General features: G+C 49.5%; 1 pseudogene across 1 annotated transcript; it reads left to right on the top strand.

The window, feature by feature from the left end:
- Positions 1 to 504: 504 nt before the first annotated feature.
- On the top strand, positions 505 to 6,426 carry LOC309889098 (E3 ubiquitin-protein ligase RNF114-like; annotated as a pseudogene). Its single transcript, XR_014319579.1, has 2 exons — positions 505 to 1,200; positions 1,415 to 6,426. The product of XR_014319579.1 is annotated as an E3 ubiquitin-protein ligase RNF114-like (transcript).
- Positions 6,427 to 27,250: the final 20,824 nt, after the last annotated feature.

Raw genomic sequence — 27,250 nt, 5'->3', positions numbered from 1 at the left:
AGTCCAGGGGGGCCAATAACCTCCCTAGCCCTGCTGGTCACACTGTTTCTGATACAAGCCAGGATGCTGTTGGCCTTCTTGGCCACCTGAGCACACCGCTGGCTCATATTCAGCCGACTATCCACCATCACTCCCAGGTCCTTCTCTGCCAGGCAGCTCTCCAACCACTCATCTCCCAGCCTGTAGCTCTGCTTGGGGTTATTGCGCCCCAGGTGCAGGACCCGGCACTTGGCCTTGTTAAACTTCATGCAGTTGACCTCAGCCCATCGGTGCAGCCTATCCAGATCCTCCTGCAGAGCTTTCCTACCCTCGAGCAGATCGACACACGCACCTAACTTGGTGTCATCTGCAAACTTACTGAGGGTGCACTCAATGCCCTCATCCAGATCATCGATGAAGATATTAAAGAGGACCGGCCCCAGTACTGAGCCCTGGGGGACGCCACTAGTGACTGGCCTCCAACTGGACTTGGCTCCATTCACCACGACTCTTTGGGCCCGGCTATCCAGCCAGTTTCTAACCCAACGAAGCGTGCGCCAGGGCCGTGGCCATGCGGCGGCTGCCGGCGAGATGGCGGTGGCAGGGGGCGGTGGCGGATCCTCGGCATCCTGCGCACCCTCCGCCCGCGGCCTCGAGCGGCCCGACCCGCTGGCGCGCCTCACCTGCCCCGTGTGCCTCGAGGTGTTCGACAGCCCCATGCGCGTCCCCTGCGGACACGTGTTTTGCACACCATGCCTGCAGGAGTGCCTCAAGCTCAAAAAGCCAGTCTGTGGTGTCTGCCGCAGCACCCTGGCGCCTGGCAGCAGGGCTCTGGACTTGGAAAAGCAGTTCGAAGCGACAGAAAGCACTTGTAATGGCTGCAACAAAAAGATGTTTCTCTCAAAGATGCGCAGCCACGCAGCTTCTTGTTCAAAGTACCAGAACTATATCATGGAAGGTGTGAAAGCTGTGACTAAAGAACCACTCCACAACACCAGGAACTTCCCCAATCGCTTCACCTTTCCTTGTCCATATTGCAGCAAGAAAAGCTTTGATCAAGAAGGACTAGTTGAGCACTGAAAAACATTGCACAGCATGGATGCAAAACAAGTGGTTTGCCCAATTTGTGCCTCGATGCCGTGGGGAGATCCAAATTACAGGAGTGCTAACTTCATGGAACACCTTCAGAGACGACACTGGTTTTCATACGATACTTTTGTGGTACGTGTTTCTTCATCCTTGGAATACGTGAGCCTGATGACTCTTAAAACCCAGCTTTTTTTATGTAGCCACTACTGTAAAATGTAGTCCTTGCAGATGGTATAATGCGAGAAGTTGAATTACTGTTAAGTCAGAGGAGGAGACAGCTGGTTTTGTGTTGTGTTAACCAATATGGCCCTGGCAGTAAAAGAATTTCTGTACCCTTTGTTCATAGGATTATGATGCTGATGAAGATGATATGATGGCACAGGTTTTGATGCGTTCTTTGCGGGATAAATAAAATAAAAAAGAAGACTAATTGTCAAACCAAGCTTCCATGAGAGGGAAATGGCCAGCATTCTTGCACTTCTCCCTGTCCATGCCAAGATGAACTCAGGCATTCAGAAATATGGAAGACTTTAATCTTAGTTTTGAATCCCCATTTGATCTTTTGGTATCATTCTTGTTTTTTATTAATATGACTATGTTGTTCAACCACGTAAGGCTAATTTTCTTTTTTGTTTCACACAAAGCTTATTTATAGGTCAGTGTGGAGGAGACAGTTCTGTTTTCCTTCACATCTGCCTGTTTTCTGATTGCTTTCTGCCAGTTGTGCTAGTTTGACTAAAGCCAGAAATACTCCAAATTGACTGGCATGAACTAGCTGGTAAACCTCTTCTTCCCCTGATCTTGTTTACATTTCTTAAATGATAGTATGAGAGGTGTCTTTGTGGCTCTTTTCCTTTAGTGAGACCCCTAGGTGCTAACTCACCAGATTAGTTCCTGTTTCAACTGGCCTATGATGCCTGTGATTTCATGATGTTTACCAGTGTGTGAATTCTCACAGGCAGCCTCTCAATTATATGGAAAACATGTCTTCAGTATGTCTTCAAACTGCAACATTCCTTAGCAAAAATGTTTGAAGCTGAGTAAGAAACTAGTTCAAAACACTTTAGTTCTATACCTGATGACGATTTTGTTCCATACTTTGACCATAATTTCTAGCCTGCCTGGAAAACAGAACTTTGGTGTTAGCTAAAATGCATAACTTTCAACTGTTATAGCAAATATTAATCATTTGTTGGCCTTATTAAACTGGTGTTTAAAAAATCGGTTTTCTAGGAATCTTAAGCCTTATGCTTGTAGGGGAATTCAGAAGCTTTTTCAATATCCGTATCTTATGTCAACTAAAAATTTCATATATATATTCCTAGTTGTTCCATCCCTCAAGGCAAGCTGGTAGCAAAACTTATAACCCGTAGCACTTGCACAGCACTGCCTTCTGCATTGCAGATTCTAACAAGTATTTTGAATTCCTGTTTTTACTTAAACGTCGCTAAGGTAGCTGAAGCTGTACTTAGATTGTTTTCCATATACATACAGGATGGAGGTATAGCTTTCAAAGAAAATGTAAAATATAAACAAGTTTGAATTCATAGACAATGGATACTTGATACTCAGTTATACACTTTCATTGTAGAGTTTCATTTTTAGTTTAACACTAATTGCACGGTCAATATGCTGAGATCAAGCAGTCTCAGAGACCCGAACAGAGCTTGGAAATTGGAGTAGTAGTGCTGAGATGTCTGGTCTCATTGAACTTGGCATGCCTGATTGGAGCAGCGGACCTGCATCACCACAGAACTGAGTACTAATCAATTTATTTGACCAATAAACTTCACACTCTGCAGACTGCAGCATAGCCTTACCCCTAAGAAATGAAACGCACCCCAGCTAAAACATCTTGATTAAACTTTGTGTCCAGCAAGTTTGTGGCTTCTAATATATTTAACTTGGTTTTGGTGTGCTTTCCCTAATGTGGTAAGGCTGGTATAGATTCTCACTGAGGTATCTGCTTGGTGACTGCAATCTTAGTCTTAGGGAAAAAATACATCAGTGTGGGAAAAGTACTGTGTTATGGGGTTGGTGATTCCTAATGCTTGGTCTGTGAAGAGATTACAATGTGCTAGTGGTTGGGTAGGGATTTCTAGGTTCTGGCTATGACAAAGTTTTGTGATAAAGATTGGCCTGAGTCTAGATTTCTGCAACTGTTCTAAGTGCACTTCCATGCAATTCTGACATTCATAGGTATTACAGTTTTGCACCTACATAAAATCTGCTTGATCTTTGGGGAATGGAAAGAAAAAAAAAAAAAGGATGATGACCTGTTTAATTTACTGTGAACACGTTAATTTATCCTGAAAACTTGTAACTCAATGCCAAAACAGGTGATTCTAAACGATAGTTGAAACCAATTTACTAAGCCTGATATCAGCAAGTGGTCTGTGTTAACTTACCTATTTTTTATGTCTTAAAATGAGTCTTGTCCTTAAAAAGCTTGTCCATTATGACTACTCATGGAAGAAAGTCATGTGGAATGGAACAAAATTTACTGAACCGGTAAGTAAAACCTATATTTTTCTATTAGTTCCATTGTTTCAACTCTTCTGACGCTTATGGACAGCATAGATAACAGAGGGGAGATTGTGGTAATCGGAGCTACCAACAGACTGGATTCTATAGATCCTGCTTTACGAAGACCAGGACGCTTTGACAGAGAGTTCCTCTTCAAATTGCTAAATACAGAGGTGAGAACTTAAATTCAACATTAGTGCTACCATGGCAAAGTCCAACTTTATAGGGAAAAAAAAAATGACAACTTGAACAAAAGAGTGATATGCGGAGACACTGCCTTGTTCCATGGAGGGCAAATCTGGTACTGGATATATATGGTCAGAATGATACCACCAAGTAGTTAGTTCTATAACCAAACCTTTCATTTCCAAAGTTGTACCTGTTTACTTAATTATTTAGTCCACTTGGGCGCTTTCATCATGAAGTTGTGTTTTTGGTCTCAATCCTTCACTTATGAATGAATAGGGGACGTGTTTGCATTTGATTGTGCCCCGGATCAGTGATAGTAGTTTGAGTCATAATTTTGTCTTTTTTTTTCTTACTAGGAAATTAAGAAAGAAATCTCAGCCTTCTGGTCCGACACGTAGTCTTCAACATACTTTTTACTCTCCAGAGGCTTTTGTTGCACACTGTTCTGTTATTTGTAAGCAATTTAGTAAATAGTATCTCATATAGGTATATAAAATTTCATATATACGTATTTTAAGATATTTTAAATAAATTCGTTTATTTGACCTTTCTTAAATATATTTAAGTACTTTTATTTGATATTTTTGTTCTATATATGTAGCTCTCTTTTTATTATCCTATATATATATAGGATAATAGAGAAGTGAGAAACAAAGGAAAGAAACCAAAAGCACCTTCCCCCCCCATCCACCCTCTTCCACCTCCTGCCCCCGAGCGGGGGGGGGTCCCATTGGACCGCGCGGCCCGCCCCTCGCCGGGGCCCCCGCGATCCGATTCGTGGAGGAGCCTCCTGCGGTCCCGCCCCTTCGGCCCTTCTGCGGTCACGCCTCTCCGCTGTCAATCACAGCCGGACCCGATTCTGAGTGGGCAGCGGCGCGGGGCGCATTGTGGGGGCCGGAGCAGAGCGGTCGCCATGGAGACGGGGCCTGGTCCCGCTCTGCGAGCCTGACCCCCGGCCCCTGACCTCTTCTTGACCTTTACCAGTGACCCCGGCCCCAAATGAGACCCCCCAAGGCGTCCCCATTGACTCCCCAGTCAGTAGGATTGTAAAGTACGAATGTTTATTCAGCGCAGGGCAGAGCGGGGGATAGTCCCACCAAAGACGTGCGCACCCGACGTGGCAACTTGCCTTGCTTATCTGCAGCAAAGAGTTACGTAGGCCTGAAGTTTCACAACGCGCCCGTACCTATTCATAGCCTGTCCCCGCTTCGTCTTAAAATGAGTCCCAAGCAGTCATTGCTGGAAACTCCTCCCATCTGCGCTTGCGCAGTGTGTCTTGGTGGTGGTCGTTGGGGGTCGTGGGGATGAAGGCTGGTGACTCTTCCTCGTCACTGCTCCTTGACCTCTTGTCTCTGCGCAGACTCAGTTGCTCCTTGGCTCTTGTCCATCCGCAGTGTAATACACAATAAATGTTTGTTCATTGTCTTTTGTATTATAAAAACAAGGAGTTCTGTTTGAGGAACGGGAGTTGTGAAAACTCCCTGCTGAAGTAAGGAGCTGTATAATGCTTTGCTAGACACTATGAAAATTCTTTTGCTTAATGTAACAAAATAGAGAACCCCCTCCCCTTCTCTCCTTCTGCATCTCAGTAGCCTCTTTTGTTAAAAAACCACTGCTGCAAAGCTCATCATCTCCTGATAAGTTGTTAAACTAGTGTATCAACATCCTGCCTTCCTGTCTCACGCTGGCCCAACATGACCAAAAAAAACAAAAAACAAGGTGAACCACAACGCCGAGGAAGACTATGGCCTTCATCTTCACGACCACCAGAGGGACAGAGACGACCCCCTAGCAACAGTGCGCGCAGTCGCAGAATATACCAGATGTGCTGCGTAATCCCGGAATTACCAAAATATAAAAAGGGACCCTGGCGGGGGTGAGATGCGCGCCGTTGGCGGAGCCGAGACTCCCCGGCCGCCCAGCGCTGTTTTCCTTGCTGTTGCTTACTCAATAAATTCCTTTCTATTATTAACGCAATGCTCTCTGAAAATTAATTAAGGGGGCAACTTCTACAACCCTCCTTCTTCTCCTGCCTTCTTAGAAGCTGACAAGTTAGCTGTCTACAAGAAAGAAGCAGAGAGCTTGCACAGCATTCTGTCCTTCGTCAGCAGCACGCAACAGGTAGGTGTGGCCTTGCCATGGTGGCTGTGCCTGTGTCTCCTGAGGGTCGCGCAGCTCTGCTGCCAGGATGCTGGCGGGCTGCTGGCGAGGCAGAGCTGCCGCCCTCCAGGAGCCCCGCACAGCCCTGAGCCCCTGAGACTTTGGTCCTGCTGCCGGCCATGGGTCTCCCCTCTCACACTCCCCGTTGGTCTCTCTGACACCCGGCTGCCAGGATAAAAGCCAGAAGATGAAGTTCCTAAGGAGCGTCATCAGCATCTGCAGAACCGCCAGAAACTGCGGCCTGTGGAGCGGCCTCGATGCCTTCTGCAGCAAATACCAGCTGGCAGAGCATATTAAGGTGAGGGGACACCCCCTGGTGGCTCTGGGAGGGGTGCAAGGGCAGGCTGTGGGGACGGGACTCTCGAGGGCTTTGGCGGGGGCAAGCGCTGCGTGGACACTCAGCTGCCGCTGACGGCCTTGGGGCCATTGAGAAGCCCCGTCAGCAGCAGGGAGGTGGCAGGGCGGCCCTCTGGTGCCACAGCTGGCTGGGGGCACTGGGGCTCCACCGGCCCTTCTGACCTGGACCAGCTCTGCTGGCGCTGCCGAGCTGTGCCGCCCGATGCCCGGTGCCATCCCGGTTGTGCTGTGCAGGTGCTGCTGGAAGACGAGCCCTTGGACGTTCTGCACACAGCGGTGCAGCAGCAAGCCATGCTTGCACTTGGCCACTTGAGGTACGTGCCCAGCCCCTGCTCTGGCCCTGGGCCCGGCTTCCAGGCTTCCCCTGTCTAGGCAGCAGCCTGGCAGTGCCGGCCGCGGGGCCGCTGCTCGCCAAGCCTCGGGGCTTCTGGAAGGTGGAAGGCAGCCCCCATGGCAGGGACCGAGGCCCCGCAGTGCTGCGTCCTCCTCCCTGAGGCCCTGAGGCCCTGCTCCCAGCACCGTGACAACAAGGCCCCTTGCTTTCTTTGCAGCTATGTCAAGCCAGTGCTGGAGGGCAAGAAGAGCATCCTGCTCGTGTGCTTCAATAGCATCTTCTTGCTTCCTTCACACGAGCATTTGGAGGGCCCGAGCCGTGTCAGCTACTTGGAGGTATGCTCTGGGAGAGCTCTTGGAACACCCATCCCTCTGGGTTGGTCCCTGGCTGCTCTGTGCTGAGATCTGTGCAGATCCTGGCAGAGGGAGAGGGACTGGAGATCCACTGCCACCCCTTTGTTGTCCTTGCAGACCCTGGACGCCATGGACCGCATGCTGAAGCTCTTCATCAGAAATTCTCCCGTCTCCGGCTTCAGTGAGCTGCAGGACATCTTGCAGGTCTGCCACTTGCCAAGAGCAGTGTTCCCAGGGGCGCTTCCTCACCCGGAGGGAATTCAGCATCCACTCCGGAACGGACAGGCCCTACTTCAGTGCCACGCACAGGCAGCACAGGGCAGGAAGGGTGCCCGCCTCCCTTGGGGGAACCGGGGGCTGCCCACTCAGGTCTTCTGGCAGCCCCGTATCCCACGGGGCCACTGCTCGCCAAGCCTCGGGGCTTCTGGAAGGTGGAAGGCAGTCCCCATGGCAGGGACCGAGGCCCCGCAGTGCTGCATCCTCCTCCCTGAGCCCCGCACAGCCCTGAGCCCCTCGAGGCTTTGGTCCTGCTGCTGGCCATGGGTCTCCCCTCTCACACTCCTGGGGCAGTTGGTGGGATGGCTCCTCCTTTGCCACACTTGCGAGAATAGGCAGCTACGATGGGAGGCTTTGGATGCTCTTCATTACCTCTTCCGATTCATCCAGAAAAACAGTAAGAGAAGCTGTGTTGGGCTGCCCTCCCCTCCAGCCGAGAGGCTCCCCCCTAAAAAAACGGGACTGGCTGGATACCCCTGGTGGGGTGGGGGGTAAAAGGAAAGGGTAAAAAGGGGGGGAGGAGGAAAGGAGGAAATAGGGTACAAGTGGTAGGGTAAAAAGAGGGGGTATGAGGGGAAGGGCAGACGGATGGGGGCAAAAAGGGGGAGGGCAAGAGGGGGAGGGGGGCAAGAGGGGGCTGGTTTAAGGGGGGGGGAAGGGGATACCGGGCGCCAGGGGCAGGGGGCGGGGCCGCGCGGCCGCCATTTTGTGGCGTCTTCAGAAATGGCCCGGCTCCATTTCCGCCAACCGGACAGGAACCGGGGGGTCGACCGGGAAAAGGAGAGGATGAGGGGTAGCACCAGACACCCCCCCCCCGCCGTCATGTCCCTCCCCCTCCCCACCCCCCCCAGGCCTCTCCCTCCCCCCTCGGCCGCCCCCACCTCCCGGCGCCTCACAGCTGCGCCCGCCAGTCGGCGGGCTCCCTCCGCTGAACGACGCGCCGCTCGGCCAATAGGCTGCGGCGCCCCCTCACGGGAGGCGGGCCCAACATCTCCCTGCCCCGAAGCGGCCGCTGAAGCCGCCGCCAAACGCCCGAGCCCGGCCGGGGAGGCGGCGGGACGGCCAGGGAGGCGCCGCGGGCCGGGGCCGGCCCCGCACTTACCGCCGTAGCCCTGCTCCATGGCGGCCGCCCTCCGCCCGCGGCACCGCTCCGCCGCCCGGGCGCTCAGTGCGCAGCCGCGCGGCGCCCGCCGCCCATTGGGCCCCGCCGGCCCCTTCGGCCCGCCCACGAAGCGCTGCTATTGGCCGCCATCCGCGTCGGCCGCTATTGGCTGAGCTCGCCCCGAGGCGCGGCCCGGACGCCGATCCCATTGGACCGCGCGGCCCGCCCCTCGCCGGGGCCCCCGCGATCCGATTCGTGGAGGAGCCTCCTGCGGTCCCGCCCCTTCGGCCCTTCTGCGGTCACGCCTCTCCGCTGTCAATCACAGCCGGACCCGATTCTGAGTGGGCAGCGGCGCGGGGCGCATTGTGGGGGCCGGAGCAGAGCGGTCGCCATGGAGACGGGGCCTGGTCCCGCTCTGCGAGCCTGACCCCCGGCCCCTGACCTCTTCTTGACCTTTACCAGTGACCCCGGCCCCAAATGAGACCCCCCAAGGCGTCCCCATTGACTCCCCAGTCAGTAGGATTGTAAAGTACGAATGTTTATTCAGCGCAGGGCAGAGCGGGGGATAGTCCCACCAAAGACGTGCGCACCCGACGTGGCAACTTGCCTTGCTTATCTGCAGCAAAGAGTTACGTAGGCCTGAAGTTTCACAACGCGCCCGTACCTATTCATAGCCTGTCCCCGCTTCGTCTTAAAATGAGTCCCAAGCAGTCATTGCTGGAAACTCCTCCCATCTGCGCTTGCGCAGTGTGTCTTGGTGGTGGTCGTCGGGGGTCGTGGGGATGAAGGTTGGTGACTCTTCCTCGTCACTGCTCCTTGACCTCTTGTCTCTGCGCAGACTCAGTTGCTCCTTGGCTCTTGTCCATCCGCAGTGTAATACACAATAAATGTTTGTTCATTGTCTTTTGTATTATAAAAACAAGGAGTTCTGTTTGAGGAACGGGAGTTGTGAAAACTCCCTGCTGAAGTAAGGAGCTGTATAATGCTTTGCTAGACACTATGAAAATTCTTTTGCTTAATGTAACAAAATAGAGAACCCCCTCCCCTTCTCTCCTTCTGCATCTCAGTAGCCTCTTTTGTTAAAAAACCACTGCTGCAAAGTTCATGTAACCATCTCCTGATAAGTTGTTAAACTAGTGTATCAACATCTTGCCTTCCTGTCTCACGCTGGGCCAACATGACCAAATAAAGAAAGAAGTTGAACCACAACGCTGAGGAAGACTACGGCCTTCATCTTCACGACCACCAGAGGGACAGAGACGACCCCCTAGCAACAGCGCGCGCAGTCGCAGAATACTCCAGGATGTGCTGCGTAATCCTGAAATCACCAAGATATAAAAAGGGACCGTGGGGGGGGATGAGGTGCGCGCTGTTGGTGGAGCCGACACTCCCCGGCCGCCCAGCGCTGTTTTCCTTGCTGTTGCTTACTCAATAAATTCCTTTCTATTATTAATGCAATGCTCTCTGAAAATTAATTAAGGGGGCAACTTATAACACGCAGGACCAGTTTCTGCCAGTTTCTTAAGACAGGCTCTCAGTCTTCGTGGGAGACTGACCTTGGGAAGGGGCCCACGGCTTCTCGCTTTAGGTAATTTGCACGGGACAGGGCAGGAGTGATTCAAAGATCGAAGCCGAAATTCCTTTAAGTGGTATATTCTTTATTGCAGCGCTGGATGCACGGGGGATCTCTCCACCTATCGTGCATACTCAAAGCAGAAAGCAGTCTTGAATTTATACAATCAATCTATCAATATTCTACAAGCACCTATACATATGCATTACCTATCCCCGCCTTCCCTTGCTTCTCATGCTAATTAGTCTTTTGGCACCTTGCGCCTGCGCAGAGCCTTCCAAGAATTGTGGGCAGGGGTCTTTGGGACGTGGGCAGGGGTCTTTGGGAGGAAGACCCCGAGTCTTCCTCACAGTGTACTTTTCACCTTTGGTCAGGAATCTGCTGAATTGGCATATTTCTTAATTGCAAGAGCTGGTTGTTGCTAATTCTCCCATTTGTTGTATCTTTATAATGAATTCCAATGTCCAGTTTCGAGATTTATAGTCCTTACATTCGTTTCTCTGTCCGCCTGCCGCTTCCTTATCATGAGTTCCAGTGTCTTGTTTCGAGATATACAGTCCATGTCTGGGGATTGTTCTTGCCTCCCCAATACCTCCCCAATACCTCCTTAATCAATCCCCCCTTTTATTTTCCCATGCAAATTCTTTTGCATCAGATACTTTCATTATTTACAGTAACACAACAAAGCAGGCATCTAAACAACATGCACACAAATATTCCTAACACTACTAATACGATTAGAGCAATGAATACTTGTTTCAACCATTGGAAATTGGGCAACCAGGAGGTTAACTTATTCCATATTTCACTAAAACTCCATGAAAGATCATCTTTACTGATCTCATGTAGGATCCTTGTCTGCTTCCATATTTCTTCCAGGTCGGTAGAGATCCTTCCACTCTGCTCTACATACATACAACAACTTGTGTTTATTACTGTGTGGAGGAATGGTTAAGTGAAGTAGGTCATGTGCATGTTGAGCAGCTAGGAGGTCGTGAGTTAAGAAAGTATCGAACGCAGCTCATATGAGTCTGAGAAAGTACGTAACGTCTGGGAGCTAATCAGGCACAAGGACACGATATCCGTTGGAGGTTTGGGAAAGTACTAACTGTGTTATTTCGGTTGATGGGAGTGAGAAACTAGCTGATAAAATAGAGAAATGCACTAACCAATCATGAGCTTAACTTTTGCAATATGTATGAGCTAATTATATTGAATTAGATAAAAGACGACTGAGCTATCCAATAAATCGAAGTTCACTGATCACTCATATTGAGCGTCTGTGTCTTCCTTCCGTCGACAACAAATGTCCTCGCAATAAATGGCGCCCGAACAGGGACCAATCTGAACGGGAACAGGGACTCCGCTGGAGTTGAACCTGCGAGCCACGGTTGGACGGAATACGGGAACTGGTCCTGCAACGCAGCTCAGGAGGTGAAAAGGATGAAAAATTGCTGAATCCCCGCACCCGAGGTCTGAAAGGTGAAAGGGATGAAAACTTGGAATCCCCGCACCCGCAGCTCGGAAAGGGAGTCCTCGCACCCGGGATGAGCCTATAGAGGGTCCCGCCGGAAAGCGCCGCCGAGGTCTTTGCAAAGGCTGCAACGGTACCGACGTATATAAAGGTATGGAGAGACAAGCGGCGTATGATTTGCTCAAATGCTTTTTAGAAAAGCGGAGCACGCAGCTTATAGACTGCAAAAAGGATTTACCAGGATTATTAGCATATGGAGTAGCGCAGGGTTGTTTTATCAATCCTGATACAGTTTTTGAACAAACAGTGTGGCGTAAATTTGGGGACAAATTGTTTGATGAAAATAAGGCTGCTGAAAAGTTATTGAAGCCTTGGAGAGCAGTCACTAACGCCTTAGTTATACATCAGGCTGAGCAGAGAGTCGCTGCTGCCGTTACAGAGCAACTGGGATTGCCGGGAAGTGCTGGAGCTGGGGATTGCCCACTGCCGCCTTCAGTGAGAATGATAACGCTGCCTCAGGGGGCTACGGGGCAATGGGAGCCTCCCCCCCCTCAGTCACCGCCACGAGCAGCGCTGCGCTTGGAGCTCACCGTGAGGCGAGTCGGCACAGAGAAGAGGGACGGACATCAGGACCCTGCAGCCTGTCTGATGGAAGCAGCGGCAGCTGTGCTGCTTCTCTCTGGCATTCTTTTTATAAGAGGTTTACCTTGCAATGCAAAAGAGATACTAACTGGAGTGTTAATAATTGTATGTGTTATTCTTAAATGTCCAGGTATTTTGTGTTGAAAGTATTTGTGTAAGGGTAAAGTTTTAAAACAAAGTGTTGCAAGTCACTTCAGGAGGAACACAATGAGAGACAATACTTGTTTGTTTGGTTATGATTCTAAATTATATTGGCCGCACGTATTGTTTGCTTATCATTCTAAATTATATTCTTGTGGTATGATTGAGGTTGTGGTATGATTGAGAGTGAGATGTGCCAGAGGCCTCTGAGTGTACAATTGTGCTCTGAGTGTACAATTGTGCTCTGGGTGTGCAAGTGTGCTCTGGGTGTGCAAGTGTGCTGTGTACTGTGTTAGTGAGAGCCCATTTATTGCCATAGTACAGGCTGAAATCATAGGAAATTAGTACTGGTCGAGCAAAATCATGTTTCACAAGTATGGAGTCATTGTGTGAAGTAGCCACTTGGAGAAATTTAAGGGAACGTACTGTTTAAAACTTTTTGATCATAATGAGTCAATTCACAAATCCATTACTTTCTTGAAAGAGCACATGAGAAAGAGTCAATATGGTATCAATCCTTTCAATCAATGGTTCACTGATTTGTTTGAAACAATGCATAGATGGTTACTGGGATTAGTCAAAGGGGGATTAAAGATTCTGTTCGCTGTGGTGTCAATCATCATTGCATGTAGTACTGTGATAAATGTGGTTAAAGGGTTACTTGCAAAAATGCTATAAAATGTTATAGAGATTTTGAAATGGTGCCGGAAACAGGTACCCAGTGGATCACTGCAAAGTGGACTGAAGCAGCTTTAGAATCTGCACACGCCGAAGACGACCAGGAAGAGGTTCCTGATAATTATTCTGACAATGACGTGGGTTGTGACACCTCAAGGACTGTCAAGAACAGCCTTTGATCACTATCGAGTGATTAGGTTTAAGTGTGTTACTATTAAGTTGTGTTACTTACTATTAATTGTGTTACCATTAAGTGCTTACAGTAATTGTAGTGTTATTAGGGTTAAGTTGTATAGTTGTGTTATGTTATGTACCCTTTCAGAACATGCTTGTTTGTGGTCCCAATAGGGGATCCAAAGGAACCGAGTGAAATGTTAGCACCATATTCTGCCAGTATTACTCTGCTTAATGGATCTTTTTCTGACTGTAGGAACTGCACATGCTTTGACTAGCATTAATAAGCTTGCTTGTTGGGCTGTTAAACAATCAAATGTAACAACTGAGATTATTACCGAAATGGCACAAGATATGGATAGTCTTAGGCATGCTGTGTTACAAAATAGGGCTGCAATTGATTTTTGCTTTTAGCGCAAGGACATGGATGTGAAGATGTAGAAGGAATGTGTTGCTTTAATCTCTCTGGTCATGGTCAATCAATTCACAATCAATTGAAATGGCTAAGGGATCATACACAAAAAAATTACGATACAGAATAATTGGTTTGATGATTGGCTTAAATCTGTCTTTGGAAATGCAGGGGGATGGGTTTTTTACTTAATCAAAGAGGGACTTCGCCTTTTGCTTATAATTATGTTGATTATAATTGCTGCACGGGTAGTCTTTAACTGCTTATCTAGGAAGCTTGAACAACTCACTGAAAAGGCATTTGTAGCCCAAATTAAAAACGGGGGAATTGTGGAGGAATGGTTAAGTGAAGTAGGTCATGTGCATGTTGAGCAGCTAGGAGGTCGTGAGTTAAGAAAGTATCGAACGCAGCTCATATGAGTCTGAGAAAGTACGTAACGTCTGGGAGCTAATCAGGCACAAGGACACGATATCCGTTGGAGGTTTGGGAAAGTACTAACTGTGTTATTTCGGTTGATGGGAGTGAGAAACTAGCTGATAAAATAGAGAAATGCACTAACCAATCATGAGCTTAACTTTTGCAATATGTATGAGCTAATTATATTGAATTAGATAAAAGACGACTGAGCTATCCAATAAATCGAAGTTCACTGATCACTCATATTGAGCGTCTGTGTCTTCTTTCCGTCGACAACAAATGTCCTCGCAACATTACTGTACAGACTCCCCCTTGAGTGGCCAGTAACAAGTCTAGGGTCATCCGATTTTGTAATACTACCTGTGATAAACTAGATATCTCTTCTTGTTGAGCCTTTATAACATACAGAATTTTGTTTTCTAACTTCTCTATAATTGCAGAAATATTAACTATTGCCTTTTCCAATTCACTCACTCCTAACCATGTGATAAACCATCACACAAAACTATGAAAAGGGGTGTGTCTCTCTACCAATGTATTGTTAATTTTTCATCTGATTCTCCGGATATGATTTCTCAAGTAACCTCGAGGCACTACATCATGTACTGTCATATTGGGGACTACCGCTCCAAGAGTGCAAGTTCCCTTCCAATTCTCAGGCAAGACCTTACAGGCTGTATCATTGCATAGCCAATACCACCCTTTTCCTTCTGGAACCGTCCAGCTGGTTGAATTTGCCCAGCCGCTAGTCGTACTAATATCAATTGTTCAATTACAAGATGTCTGATTTCCCACATAAGTAGTATCCGTATTTATACAATGCTGTTTTCCTATACCCTTAGGCGGGTTACACCTTTGTACACATACATAATAGGATTCTAACGGTATGAAGCTACTCACTTCTAGTTCCAAAACTGCTTAATATTTTCGACCCCAAGATGTGTTTTCCCACAAATTAGTCCAAGATAAGTTTGCAGGCAAGGGAATCCCGATTAACGATACACCCTTATTCCCATGCTGTGGCAGATGGGTGCATACCCAACAGTTTGTCTTATTAGTTACTTGAGAAATTGTTTGTATTAAGGTCAGGTGTAAGTTCTCATCCCAAGTTGCCCACCCCGAATCCGAGAACCGCACCCCTGCAATCATTAGGATCTGGAAAACCGTAATTTTGTTGGTCCAATTGGAGTGGTGGTCTATATCCTCGCCGGGACCTTCTTCACCCTTGAATTGTGGATCCAAGCTGCTTGCTTCTTAATCTTAATGGCGGTGTGTGTTGTCAGTAATACTTGGTATGGTCCCATCCACTTTCCTTCCATTTTTCCTGTAGGGGTTGTCCTGAAAAAGTCTTTATATATATATAATTCCCGAGCTTAAAGGGGTGGATTGGTTGATCCAACCCTCTAGCCCTGGTCCCTAAAACAAATTTATGTACTTTATTTAATTGTTTCTGAAGTTCAGTTATATAAGCATATAAATATTCTGATCCTAACTGCGTTAGGTCCTCTCCACTAAATAGAAATTGCTATGGCCTTCCATATAAGATTTTGAAGGGACTCAAATTCCCTTTTATTCTAGGTTTAACTCTAATTCCAAGTAATGCTAAAGGGAGGGATTGAGGCCATGACAAATTAGCTTCTTATCCAATTTTAGCTATTTATTGTTTAATTAAATGGTTCATTTTTTCTACCTGTCCACTTGCCTGTGGTCTATAAGGAGTATGCAGTTGCCAATCTATCTTTAGAATCTTACTTATCTGTTCTACCACTTGTGCACAAAAATGTGAAACTCTATCAGAAGACATTGCTACTAGAATCCCAAAGCATGGTATTATTTCATTTAACAAGACTTTAACCACTTCTCTTGCTTTGTTTGTTCGACAGGGAAAGGCTTCAGGCCTTCCTGAAAACGTGTCAGTCAGAACCAGTAATAATGATACCCCCCTTTTCTAGGGAGTTCTGAAAAATCAATTTGCCACTGTTGCCCCGAATAATTTCCTTTACCGATTATTCCAAATTTTATTCTATTCTTGGTATTGGGGTTATTGTGTAAGCAAATGCTACATTGTTGAGTTACTTGTTTTATCATATCGTCCCACTAATGTCTGACTCAGGCTCTTATGCAGTGTGCCAGCTCCCCAATGCGTTTTATTGTGTTCTGTAAGAACTATGGGCCATGTCAAACTAGAGGGTATTACTATGTGGTTATCTTTTAAATATACTCATCCATCTGGTTTCATTTTACCTTTCAAATCTTCAATTAATTTTAAGTCTTCTTTTGTATAATTTGGATATAGTTTGGATTTTACCGTCTGGTATCAAAGACAATGCCTTCACCTCAGTTATTTCAGCTGCCTGCTTAGCCTCTGCCAATCGATTTCCAATTTCAAAATCGGTGTTCCCCTTTTGGTGTCCCTGACAATGCATGATAGCTACCTTTTCTGGTTGTTTTACAGCCTCTAACAATTTTAAAATTTCTTCAGCATACTTTGTGTTTTCACTGAGCGGTCAGCAATCCATGTTCTTTCCAAATTGCTCCATGAACATGTACCACGCCGAATGTATATTTAGAATCTGTCCAAATATTTACCCTTTTTCCTGCTGCCAGTTCCAATGCTCTCGTGAGAGCAACTATCTCCGCCTTTTGAGCTGATGTTCCAGGGGGTAAAGGCTTAGACTCGATTACCTGCTGAGTAGTTGTTATAGCATATCCAGCTTTACGTTGTCTTTGCATAACAAAACTGCTCCCATCCGTGAACCAAGTTTCTTCTGCATCTTCCATGGGCTCCTCCTTAAGGTCTGGTCGGCTGGAATACACAGTCTCTATAGTTTCTAAACAATCGTGAATCACAGGTTGTGCCGGAGCATCGCTAAGAAAAGAGGCTAGATTCACAATATTAGTTATCACAATTTCCACGTTGTCCTGTTCTACCAATATTGCTTGATATTTCAAAATCATCAATTCTTGTTTAAGTTGTTTAAACACTTTTTGTGCTTCTCCAGTCCAGACTAACTTTGACTGGTTAATCTTTATCAATTCACATAGAGGCTTTACCAACAGTCCATAATTATAAATCCAAAGGCGACACCAACCTGTCATTCCTAAAAAGGTTTGTAGCTCCTTTACCATTTGAGGTTCTGGAGTCTGGCAAATGACTTCCTTATGTTCAGTTCCTAGTTCTCGTTGTCCTTCCGAAATTTCAAATCCCAGATAGGTCACACTTTGTTGAGCCAGCTGGACTTTCTGTCAAGAGACTTGATATCCATTTAAACCCAGAAAATTGAGACGACTTATAGTCCATTGAATACAACTCCCTTTAGTCTCGGTAGCTATTAAGAGATCATCTACACATTGTAACAAAGCACCTTCAGTGTCCGGAGGCATCCATGTTTTGAGTTCCCTTGCTAATTGGTTTCCAAAAATAGTGGGGCTATTCTTGAATCCTTGAGGTAGTAATGTCCACGTAAGCTGCGTCTTTCTGCCTGAATCGGGATTTTCCCATTCAAAGGCGAATAGGTTTTGGCTTTCTGTGGCTAAGCCTAGGCAGAAGAAGGCATCTTTTAAATCCAGTACGGTAAACCAGGCTTGACTATTCTTTAATTTAGTCAGCAAAGTATAAGGGTTTGCCACTACTGGATGTATATCCTCAGTGATTTTATTTATGGCCCTCAAATCCTGAACTAGCCTATAGCTTTTTCATCTGCCTTTTTAATTGGCAATATGGGTGCATTGTATTCTGATTCGCATTCAATCAATAATCTATACTGTAAAAATTTATTAATTATCTCTTTAATTCCTTTCCTATCTTCTATCCTCAAAGGATATTACTTATCCTTAACGGGTTTCTCTCCTGGCTTTAATTTAATAATTATTAAGGTCACATTTTTAGCTCTTTCAGGGGTTTCAGTAGCCCAAACTCCTGGACATACTTGATCTGTGATCTCTAAAGGTATTTCACTTTTAGGGTCAGTTTGTATTAGTGCCAAGCTTAACACATTTGTTAGTTGTTCTTCTCCTATACTTAATTCCATTTTCCCTTTTTCAAAGACAATTTCTGCTCCTACTTGCTCTAATAAATCTCTACCTAAGAGTGCCCATGAGGAGCTAGGCATATCTAAAAATCTGTGTATGCCCCATTGTTTCCCTAACTTGTACTTCAAAGGTTCACAAAAATAAGCCTTTTCGGTTACACCTTGTCCTGGTTTCAGTTAGAACAGAGTTAATTTTCTTCCTAGTAGCTGGTAGAATGCTATGTTTTGGCTTAGGATGAGAAGAGTGCTGATAACACCCCGATGTTTTAATTGTTAAAGAGCAGTGCTTATACCAAGCCAAGGACATCTCAGCCTTTTGCCCTGTCCTGCCAACAGGCAGGCTGGGGGTGCAGTAAGAGCTGGGAGGGGACAGACCCAGGACAGGTGACCCAAACCAGCCAAAGGAGTATTCCATACCATCTGACGTCAGGCTAAACAATACATAGGGGTGGCTAGCCGGGGGGAGGGGGCCGGACTGCTCGGGGTTAGGCTGGGCATCGGTCAGCGGGTGGTGAGCAATTGCATTGTGCATCACGTGTTTGTACACATTATTAGTAGTGGTACTATTATCATCATTGTATTATTATTATTATTATTATTATTATTATTATTATTATTATTATTATTTTCCTGTCTTATTAAACTGTCTTTATCTCAACTCACGGGCTTCACTTTCCATTTCTCTCCCCCGTCCCAGAGAGGGAGGGGGAGGGTGAGCAAACGGCTGTGTGGTGTTTAGCTGCCGGCCGGGTTAAACCACGACACATCTTTTACCCTAACATAATAATTCTGTGAAGGCATTAATGCTTGATTTAGAACTGAATACGTTGCCCCATATCAATAAGAAATTTCACTTCCATTCCTCCCCTAGCTTCATTATAACCAGTGGAGGATCCGCTAGGGTAGATTCCCCAGGTCCCCATTATTCCTGTTGAAATCAGGGGTCAATTACCCTAGGAAAAGGCTAGTCAATTTGTCCTCCGAAGCCAGGTCCAAACCGTTTTGTTTTATTTATTTATTTATTTATTTTCATTACATTTCAGAGTTGGTCTAAAAATTCTATAGGGGTTTCTTTTAGACCTTGTTGGAAGCATATTCTCAATTCCCAATTCATCCAGGTTTTAGTATTTACTTAACCGTTCATAATTTTCAGGATGATTTGGGTCTTAGCGGGGGTCGGTCAGGGGAATGCAATTGTCCACAGTTCCCTGAGCGGTCCCATCGGCAATCTGAGCTCGCACATGAACTCAGGTTGTTTTAAGAGTTAACTGCTTTTCTGTTTCTGTGACAACTCTCTGGGACCCATCATGGTCCCTTTGCCCTAAAGGGCTAACACCCGTGATTTTAAGATCTCTGCCTCGGGCAGAGGCAGAACTATTAACATTCCTACATCCTCTTTCCCTGCTCATTCAACTTCAAACACCTTTAACACTTTCAACAACCCTTTTAACACTTCCTTTATCTTTCTCCAGCCTGTACTTCTCTAATGCCAACATCAAAGGTTCAGTCAGGGGCCAACTTAATTCCCTACCTTTTCCCACCAAGATGCTGAAACATCAGTATACAACATTTCATCCTGTTCTGCTTCTCAAAAAACAACATTAACTGTAGCAAAATATTATAGTTTAAAGTTCCATTTAGGGGCCACTTTTCTCCACATTCCAGCTTATAAAGCGGCCACCACTGATTACGATATTTTATCAATGTTTTCCTGTTCACACTTCCACCGGCAGATCCTCCAATATCCTTCCAGTGACTTAAAACACATCCTAACACACTTTTCTTTAAAATTTCACTGCTTGTTTGCCCCCCCATTTTCCAGTTTACACTTTCAGAATACACATGTTACTTACAAAAGCGTATCACAAAACGTATCACTCACAAAAATACGGGCACGCATTATCTTTCAGTAGCGATGTCACAAAACTACTATTACCAGCAATATTGCCAAAATCACAATAACAATAGTCAGAGTCAAATTCCACATGCGATAAGTCAGAAAACCGAACTGTGTAACACCGTAACGATATCTTTCTTATAACAATGCCACGAACCTACTATTACCACCAGGAAAATAGCCAAAATCGCAGTAACAATAACCAGAGTTAAATACCATACTCCATGAGTCAGAAAACCAAAATAGACAACACAATTCCAGATGGACCTTAAAGCGAGCTCCTTCCTTAAGGTCCCCAAACATATACTTATGGTGCTAACCACAGAGTATATACCAAACACTGCCTCGCAGAAGATCACCTTCTGACTTACAGACAGTTCCAGATGACCGGTCTACCAGAAAACCAAACCAGAATAAAGAATATACTCACTTACAATGATGGGGTCCTTGTCTGCCTCCGCAGTGATCCGGTGAGTCGAGGAGTCCCTCCGGGAAATCCCGGGGGTGCCCTAGGGAGTCCTGTTCCCAGCGGGTCCTGCGGTCCGGCAGAGAGGTTGTCCCATCTGGGGTGCCAGATTGATTCAAAGATCGAAGCCGAAATTCCTTTAAGTGGTATATTCTTTATTGCAGCGCTGGATGCACGGGGGATATCTCCACCTATCGTGCATACTCAAAGCAGAAAGAAGTCTTGAATTTATACAATCAATCTATCAATATTCTACAAGCACCTATACGTATGCATTACCTATCCCCGCCTTCCCTCGCTTCTCATGCTAATTAGTCTTTTGGCACCTTGCGCCTGCGCAGAGCCTTCCAAGAATTGTGGGCAGGGGTCTTTGGGACGTGGGCAGGGGTCTTTGGGAGGAAGACCCCGAGTCTTCCTCACAGTGTACTTTTCACCTTTGGTCAGGAATCTGCTGAATTGGCATGTTTCTTAATTGCAAGAGCTGGTTGTTGCTAATTCTCCCATTTGTTGTATCTTTATAATGAATTCCAATGTCCAGTTTCGAGATTTATAGTCCTTACATTCGTTTCTCTGTCCGTCTGCCGCTTCCTTATCATGAGTTCCAGTGTCTTGTTTCGAGATATACAGTCCATGTCTGGGGATTGTTCTTGCCTCCCCAATACCTCCCCAATACCTCCTTAATCAGGAGCATGAGGCTGCAGAGCAGTCCCCGAGCATAGCCCACGTCTTCACTCAGTGCCGAGCCATTTCTGTGAGATTGCCTCTTCTCTACCCTCAGCCCGCAGGATGGGGGAGAGACGACCACCCAGTAGCCCCATGCTGGCCTGGGTGGAGCCCGAGGCTCGTCAGGAGAACACAGCTCCCACTGAACACCATGAGCACGTCATGGAGCTGCTGTTGAACGGTGAGCGAGGGCTCCCATCAGGGGGAGCAGGGCTGGGGCTAGGGAGCGGGGGGGCCAGCAAGAGCACCCTGCTCAGCGTCAGGACCAGCATGGCAGCCCAGCCCCCGGACACCCCCAGGGAGGTTGTGCCAGGGGAGCAAGCACAGGGCTGGAGGGAGGCCAGAGCTCCTTCCTCTCCTCCCTCCTGCCTTTGGCCACCCTCTACAACCCTCCTTCTTCTCCTGCCTTCTTAGAAGCTGACAGCTTAGCTGTCTACCAGGAAGAAGCGAAGAGCTTGTACAGCATTCTGTCCTTCGTCCTCAGCACACAACGGGTAGGTGTGGCCTTGCCATGGTGGCTGTGCCTGTGTCTCCTGAGGGTCGCGCAGCTCTGCTGCCAGGATGCTGGCGGGCTGCTGGCGAGGCAGAGCTGCCGCCCTCCAGGAGCCCCGCACAGCCCTGAGCCCCTCGAGGCTTTGGTCCTGCTGCCGGCCATGGGTCTCCCCTCTCACACTCCCCGTTGGTCTCTCTGCCACCCGGCTGCCAGGATAAAGACCTGAAGATGAAGTTCCTAAGGAGCATCATCAGCGTCTGCAGAACTGCCAGAAACTGTGGCCTGTGGTGCGGCCTTGATGCCTTCTGCAACAAATACCAGCTGATATTTGTTTTTGGTATTTGTGAGCAACTTTGTTTCTCACAGGGGGACTACCCCCGTGCCGCCCAGCGCTGAATAAACACACCTACTTTACAGTCTTATGGATTGTGGAGTCCGTTTTCCACAAGCCACCTCTCCTAAGCCATTCCCCACCACACCACCTAAAACCCTTACAGCTGCCTACTATGGTAGAGGCTGGAATGCTCAGCACACCATGCAAAGGATTCCCCGGCCCTGCACGTGTTGTTGGAGTTTTAATGGAATGCAGGCGTTTGAAGGTTTTGTGCCTCTCCCTGGCTTAGGAGAGGCAGCAGCACAGTGCCCGCCGGCACCAGCTCGATGTCAGCTGCTCCCTTGGACATGTCAGGATGAAGATGGTCTGAGTGGCCAGAGACACAACACTTTCCTCCTCGTCATTCTGCAAGGGCTGGAGGACTGCAATGGAGAGCAACAGAGCAGAAATGAAACCCACCTGTCTGCAGAGACTGCGGGCAGAGCCTGCCACCCCTCCACCCATCACTTCCCGCAAAGACACAGAGGGACCAAGGGGTTAGAGTCAGAGAATCATTAACTATCCTGTGTTGGAAGGGATCACTGAGCCCAACTCCTGACTGCACACTGGACGGCACAGGACTTAACACCACATATGCAACAGCTTTGTCCAAATGCTTCTTGAACACCCACAAGCTCGGGCACCATGCCTGCTTGCCTGGGGAGCCTGCTTCAGTGCCCAACCACCCTCTCAGGGAGGAACTTTTCCCCAAAATCTGATCTGAACATCCCCTGACCCGGCTTTAAGCCACTCCCTCGCCTCCTATCACCGGTCGCCTGAGAGGAGAGCTCGGTGCCTCCCTGTCTGCTCCCCGTCACAAGGAAGTTGTAGACAGACGTGTTTTGCTGTTAACATACTCCAGAAAAGCCCTTTCTCTTAGCCACCCCGGTACTGGCCAGCTTCAACCCCAGCCGAGCTTTTGGCCATACAAACTTTCTCCCTTCCCTCTGAAAAAGGTGAATGCCCCCTGCCCCATTGGTCGTGGACCCACACCCCGCTGCCTTCACTCACTGCTGCAGATTTCATGGATCTTCCTCTCGCTCTGGTCCTTGCAGTGCTGTGCAGCAAGACCTAGGCACAAAGCTGCTGTCAGAAGCCTGCAAGGCGCCACCCAGGCCCACTTGCATGGGGACCCAGTCCCGGGGGGGACTCTAGGGACACTGGGGCTGGCAAAGGCTGACAAAAGAGGGACCCTGGGGGCTGTGGCTCACCAATGAATCTGATGGCTGCCTCCCGCAAGGCGACCTGAGTGTGCTGCAGGTACGGCAGGCTCTGCTGCAGGTATTTCTCCACCTTTCTCTTGTCCTGCACGAGCTGGAGAGAGCGCAAGGTTACGGGGCTTGCAGACCCTGCCCAGCTGGACAGACCACCCCCTCCTGCCAACACCCCCCCTTCCCCTCAGGCCATTCCCATCTCCCAGCCACGAGCCCTGTGGGGCTGGGGTTTTGAGGTATGGAGAGAGCTGTTGTCTTTACCAAGCACTCTGCGATCCTCCAGGTCTGCTCTGTCTGCGCCAGGTACTTGAGTTTTTCCTTCTTCAGGAAGTTTGCAGCGGTGACAAGGGCTTCCAGGGAGGCCTGCAGAGCAGCAGAGGCTGAGATGGCACCAGAGCCCAGGGAAGGGGACCTGGCAGCCCCCACCTCTTGGCAGGGCTGCAGGCCTTTCCCAGCCCACGGTGGGATAATGCAGTGGGGGGTGAGTGTGAACTGCGTTTGGCATAAGGAAGGAGGGGAGCTGTGCCCCCATTCTCCATGACGCAGGCGGCTGCACCCCGAAGGGACACACATGCCAAGTGCCCAATTACCTTCAGCCCTGGCCCCGGACACCCAGGCAACCCCTGTGGTGTCAGTCTGCTAGTCCCTCTAGTCAGGTATGCCATACGCACCTTGGCCACGCTCTGGGTCTGGTCACTCAGGTGAAAAAAGAGTGGGAGCAGGCTCCTCTGCACGACCTTCTTCAGCTGCCTCTTGTGGCGCCACAACGCAGCCTGCATCACTTTGTTGTAGAGGCAGATGGAGAGCTCTTGCAGCTGGCTGCACTCCTGGTAGGAGGAAGAGAGGAAGACTTCAGCAAGAGCTGCTCCCTGCCCGCGGTGAGCAGGGGCGTCAGGGTGGCTGACGTGAACGGAGGTGCTACAGAATCAGAGTGTGCTCAAAGGAGCTGTGGCCAGATCTGTAGCCACAGTGAAAGGACGCAGCCCCACTAGAGGGAACGTAAGAGGCCTCCTTCACGGGGGGCAGCTGTCATGAGAGTGCCCATTTGTGGGCTCAGGTCCCGCAGCAGTCTTACATCGTTAAACAGTGGCAGGATGTCCCCAGCCACTTGCAGAGCGATGGAGCTGGCCTGCTTCCTCTTCACGTGGTCCATCACGTTTCCGATGAGAAGCAGGGCCTTCATCTTGGTGTCAGCCCTGGCAACCTGCAGGCCCTGAATGATGCCTGGCAGCAGCATGGGAAGTTTTCTTGCCTGGAGGAAGGACAGAGTTTCCGTTTGGTGAAATGATGAAAGGCCACCCTGGGCAGAAGCCTGTGGTGCCAGAGCACCAGGCTGCCATCTTGCTCGCGCAGAGGCAGCACGATGAAAAGGAGGGCAGCTGAGCAAAGACTCTGTGCCCCCTTTCAGACCCGCTCCAAAAGGTACATGGCATGCATGGAAAGCTCCCCAGAGAGCCGCTGGGCCCCTCCATGGCCAGCTCGTTTCTTGGCCATTTCTTCTGCGCCACAGAGCTGCGGGCAGAGCAGAGCTCTCCCAGCTGGCCGGGAGCAGGCCATGATACCTTCAGGACAAAGGCCCACCGGCCTTCACAGTAGTGTGCCCTGCTCACCGTGACAGGTGTCTCTGACGCTCGGAGGAGAGCGCTGAGCACCAGCGAGTGCGTCACTCGGTTGGGATGCTTCAAGAGCCTCTGGAGATGGTGCAGGGCCCCCGAGTCGTCTTCTCCAACATCTGGGTGGGCCAGCAGCTGAAAGGAACACAGCATTGAGAGACTGTCAGAGGCTGCAGGCAGCTCCCGGCTCTCCCGGCGCCTCAGACCAGGGGCCCCGGGGCCAGGCAGCCTGTCCTGGGGCAGCTGTGGCTGTGGAGGGCCACAGGGCCCCTGAGTGCCCTGTGCCTGGCAGCACCCAGCAGCCTTTCTTTGCTTGCTGCTCCCGCACGGACGTCCTGGAGGAGCTGCCATTTTGGGGGTAGATGGGCAGAGGCACACACACGGCCCTGAAGAGGAGCAAGGCCTCGTCCAGTAACTCACCGCCAAGTGAGGGATGCAGTTGTCGTCAGGGATGAAGCCCGGGAGCCTGCGCAGCTTCTGCTCCTGGAGCATGCTAAGTGTCTCCCTCAGGACATTCTCCATCGTCTGGTTCTGGGAGAACATGGTTTCCCACATGGCCAGGGCAGCGCTGCAAGGACGAAGCACTCAGTCAGCAGGGCACACTCCGCCCCAGCGCCGTGGCCTGCACAGGCCCCGCAGGCCCCAGGCTGTCCTGCAGCCCTGGCCCTGCCGCCCCCCTCCCTTGGGGTGCCCTGGGAGCCTTGTCCAGGCAAGCAGGAGAGGGCAGAGATGACGTTCCCTGTGGTGGCAGGGATCCTGGCTGGCTTGCTCAGCTCCGGCTGCCCTGGCTGTGGCCAAGGAACCACGGCTGGCAAGCATGGCGGCGTGGAGGGCCCTGCTCTGGAAACGCAGCGTGCAGTTTGCTGTGGATGTGTCAGGCGGATGTGTCCTGTCCCCTCCCCTCCCATACAAGAAGCCCTGAAGGTTGGCATGCCTGTCAGATGATGGCGAGATCTGCAGCAGGGTGCTGGCCACCTCCCTTGGCCGCTGGTTGGCCAGCCAGAGGATGAGGATGTCCAGGCTGCGCCGGGCTGATGCCGTGTTGATGCACTCCACGTGTCTGTAGATGCACCTCACGATCTCCGGCACCTGGAGAGGAAAAAGTGGAGTGCAGACGTATTTTCAGCCACTACTCACACAACTGCCCTTCCCATCGCTCTGGGATGGCTTCCAGGGATTGCCTGAGGTGCCTGAGAGGGCTGGACGTGGCAGGGAGGAAGCGGGGCCTGACATGGGCTAACGGGCAGGGCAATCCAACTGCAGGCCACTTACGTCGGTCAGCCAGGAGGCAGGGTCTTCGATGGCCATATCCAGCACACCGCTGGCCTCCTGCTTGTCGTATATGTTGGAGTCTCTCAGGGCTTCAATGACCATGAGGATGACGTCTGTCCTCTGAGACTGCTGGACGTATTTTCCAAAGTTCCGCAAGGAGGAAGGGACGTAAGACACGTTGCAGCAAGTGCCCCGATGGTGCTGCAGAACTGAGCGGTGAGAGCAGCTCTGGAGACAGATGCCTGGCCGTGCTGGCAGCAGCGCCCACGGGAAAGCAGGAAGCAGGGGCTGCAGTCCCTGCGTGGTGGGGGCTGAGAAGAGCCCTCGGGGTGAGGGACCAGGGTTGGAGGCACGGGCCCAGGGTGCTGGCCCTGGAGATATGCGGGGCTTGCTGGTGGCCAGGAGGGCCAGGAGAAACTGCTGCTGTGAGGCTGGAGTACCGCCTATGGAGAGGTCCTACTCAGGGACAGCAGGACCGCGCGGGCCAGAACAGCGAGGCCACACCAGCCGCACTGATGCCGGAGCCCTGTGTTCCCACAAGTCTCCTGCTGCTGCTGGGACAAGTGTGCCAGGAAGGGAGGAACTCATTACCGTGGCAATGTCCGTGGTAGTGGGCGAAGGAAGCCACGGTACGGCCTCGGCTTTCCCTTGAGGCTGTTGACTAGCTTCTGGTGCTGTTCTTCCTAAACACGGCAGCGGAGGGGGACAAAAAGAAGAAGATTCACAAGGACAAGCCACTTTTGTTAGGAGGCTTACCAAGTGGCGAAAAGAGCTTTTGAGTAGGAATGGCTGAGGAGGGCGGAGATGCTGCAGAGCCCTATGTTAGCACTATGTTAGCACTATCTGAGCTGCATAAAACCGTGCATGTGGTTCGCTAAACCTTCCAATTCTTCTTAGATGTGAGAACATTTCACCACCAGGAATGGGAGGCAGTGTTGGACAGAGATGGAAAGCAAAGGCAGACAGCTGATGGGAGCAACGGAGATGGCAAGAGAGCAAGGGGTGACGTGTGCCTCAGGGGTACGCATGCAAATGCTCCCAGCCTGGGACACGCAAAGGAACGAGAGCCCTGCGTGCAATCACACAACTAAAACGCTCTTGGCCTAACTGAGGTGTGGGGGGTGGCTCGAAGGGCTGGAGCGCTGTAGTGCAGGGATACGAGGGGTACATACAGGGATCCTCTCTCTAGGAAGACCGCTCTAGAGGTCTCCACAAGAGCGCTCCTTGGCACTACTTAGGAAAAGAAGCAAGTGCCTCAGGCAGTGCCTGTGTCTGGAGGGGAAGGAAGCCCA

The sequence above is a fragment of the Aythya marila genome (genome assembly GCF_965140915.1).
Source record: "Aythya marila genome assembly, chromosome: 32".
Classification (NCBI taxonomy): Eukaryota; Metazoa; Chordata; class Aves; order Anseriformes; family Anatidae; genus Aythya; species Aythya marila.
Note: the sequence above shows the minus strand (reverse complement) of the source record. Positions and strands in the feature narration are given on the sequence as shown.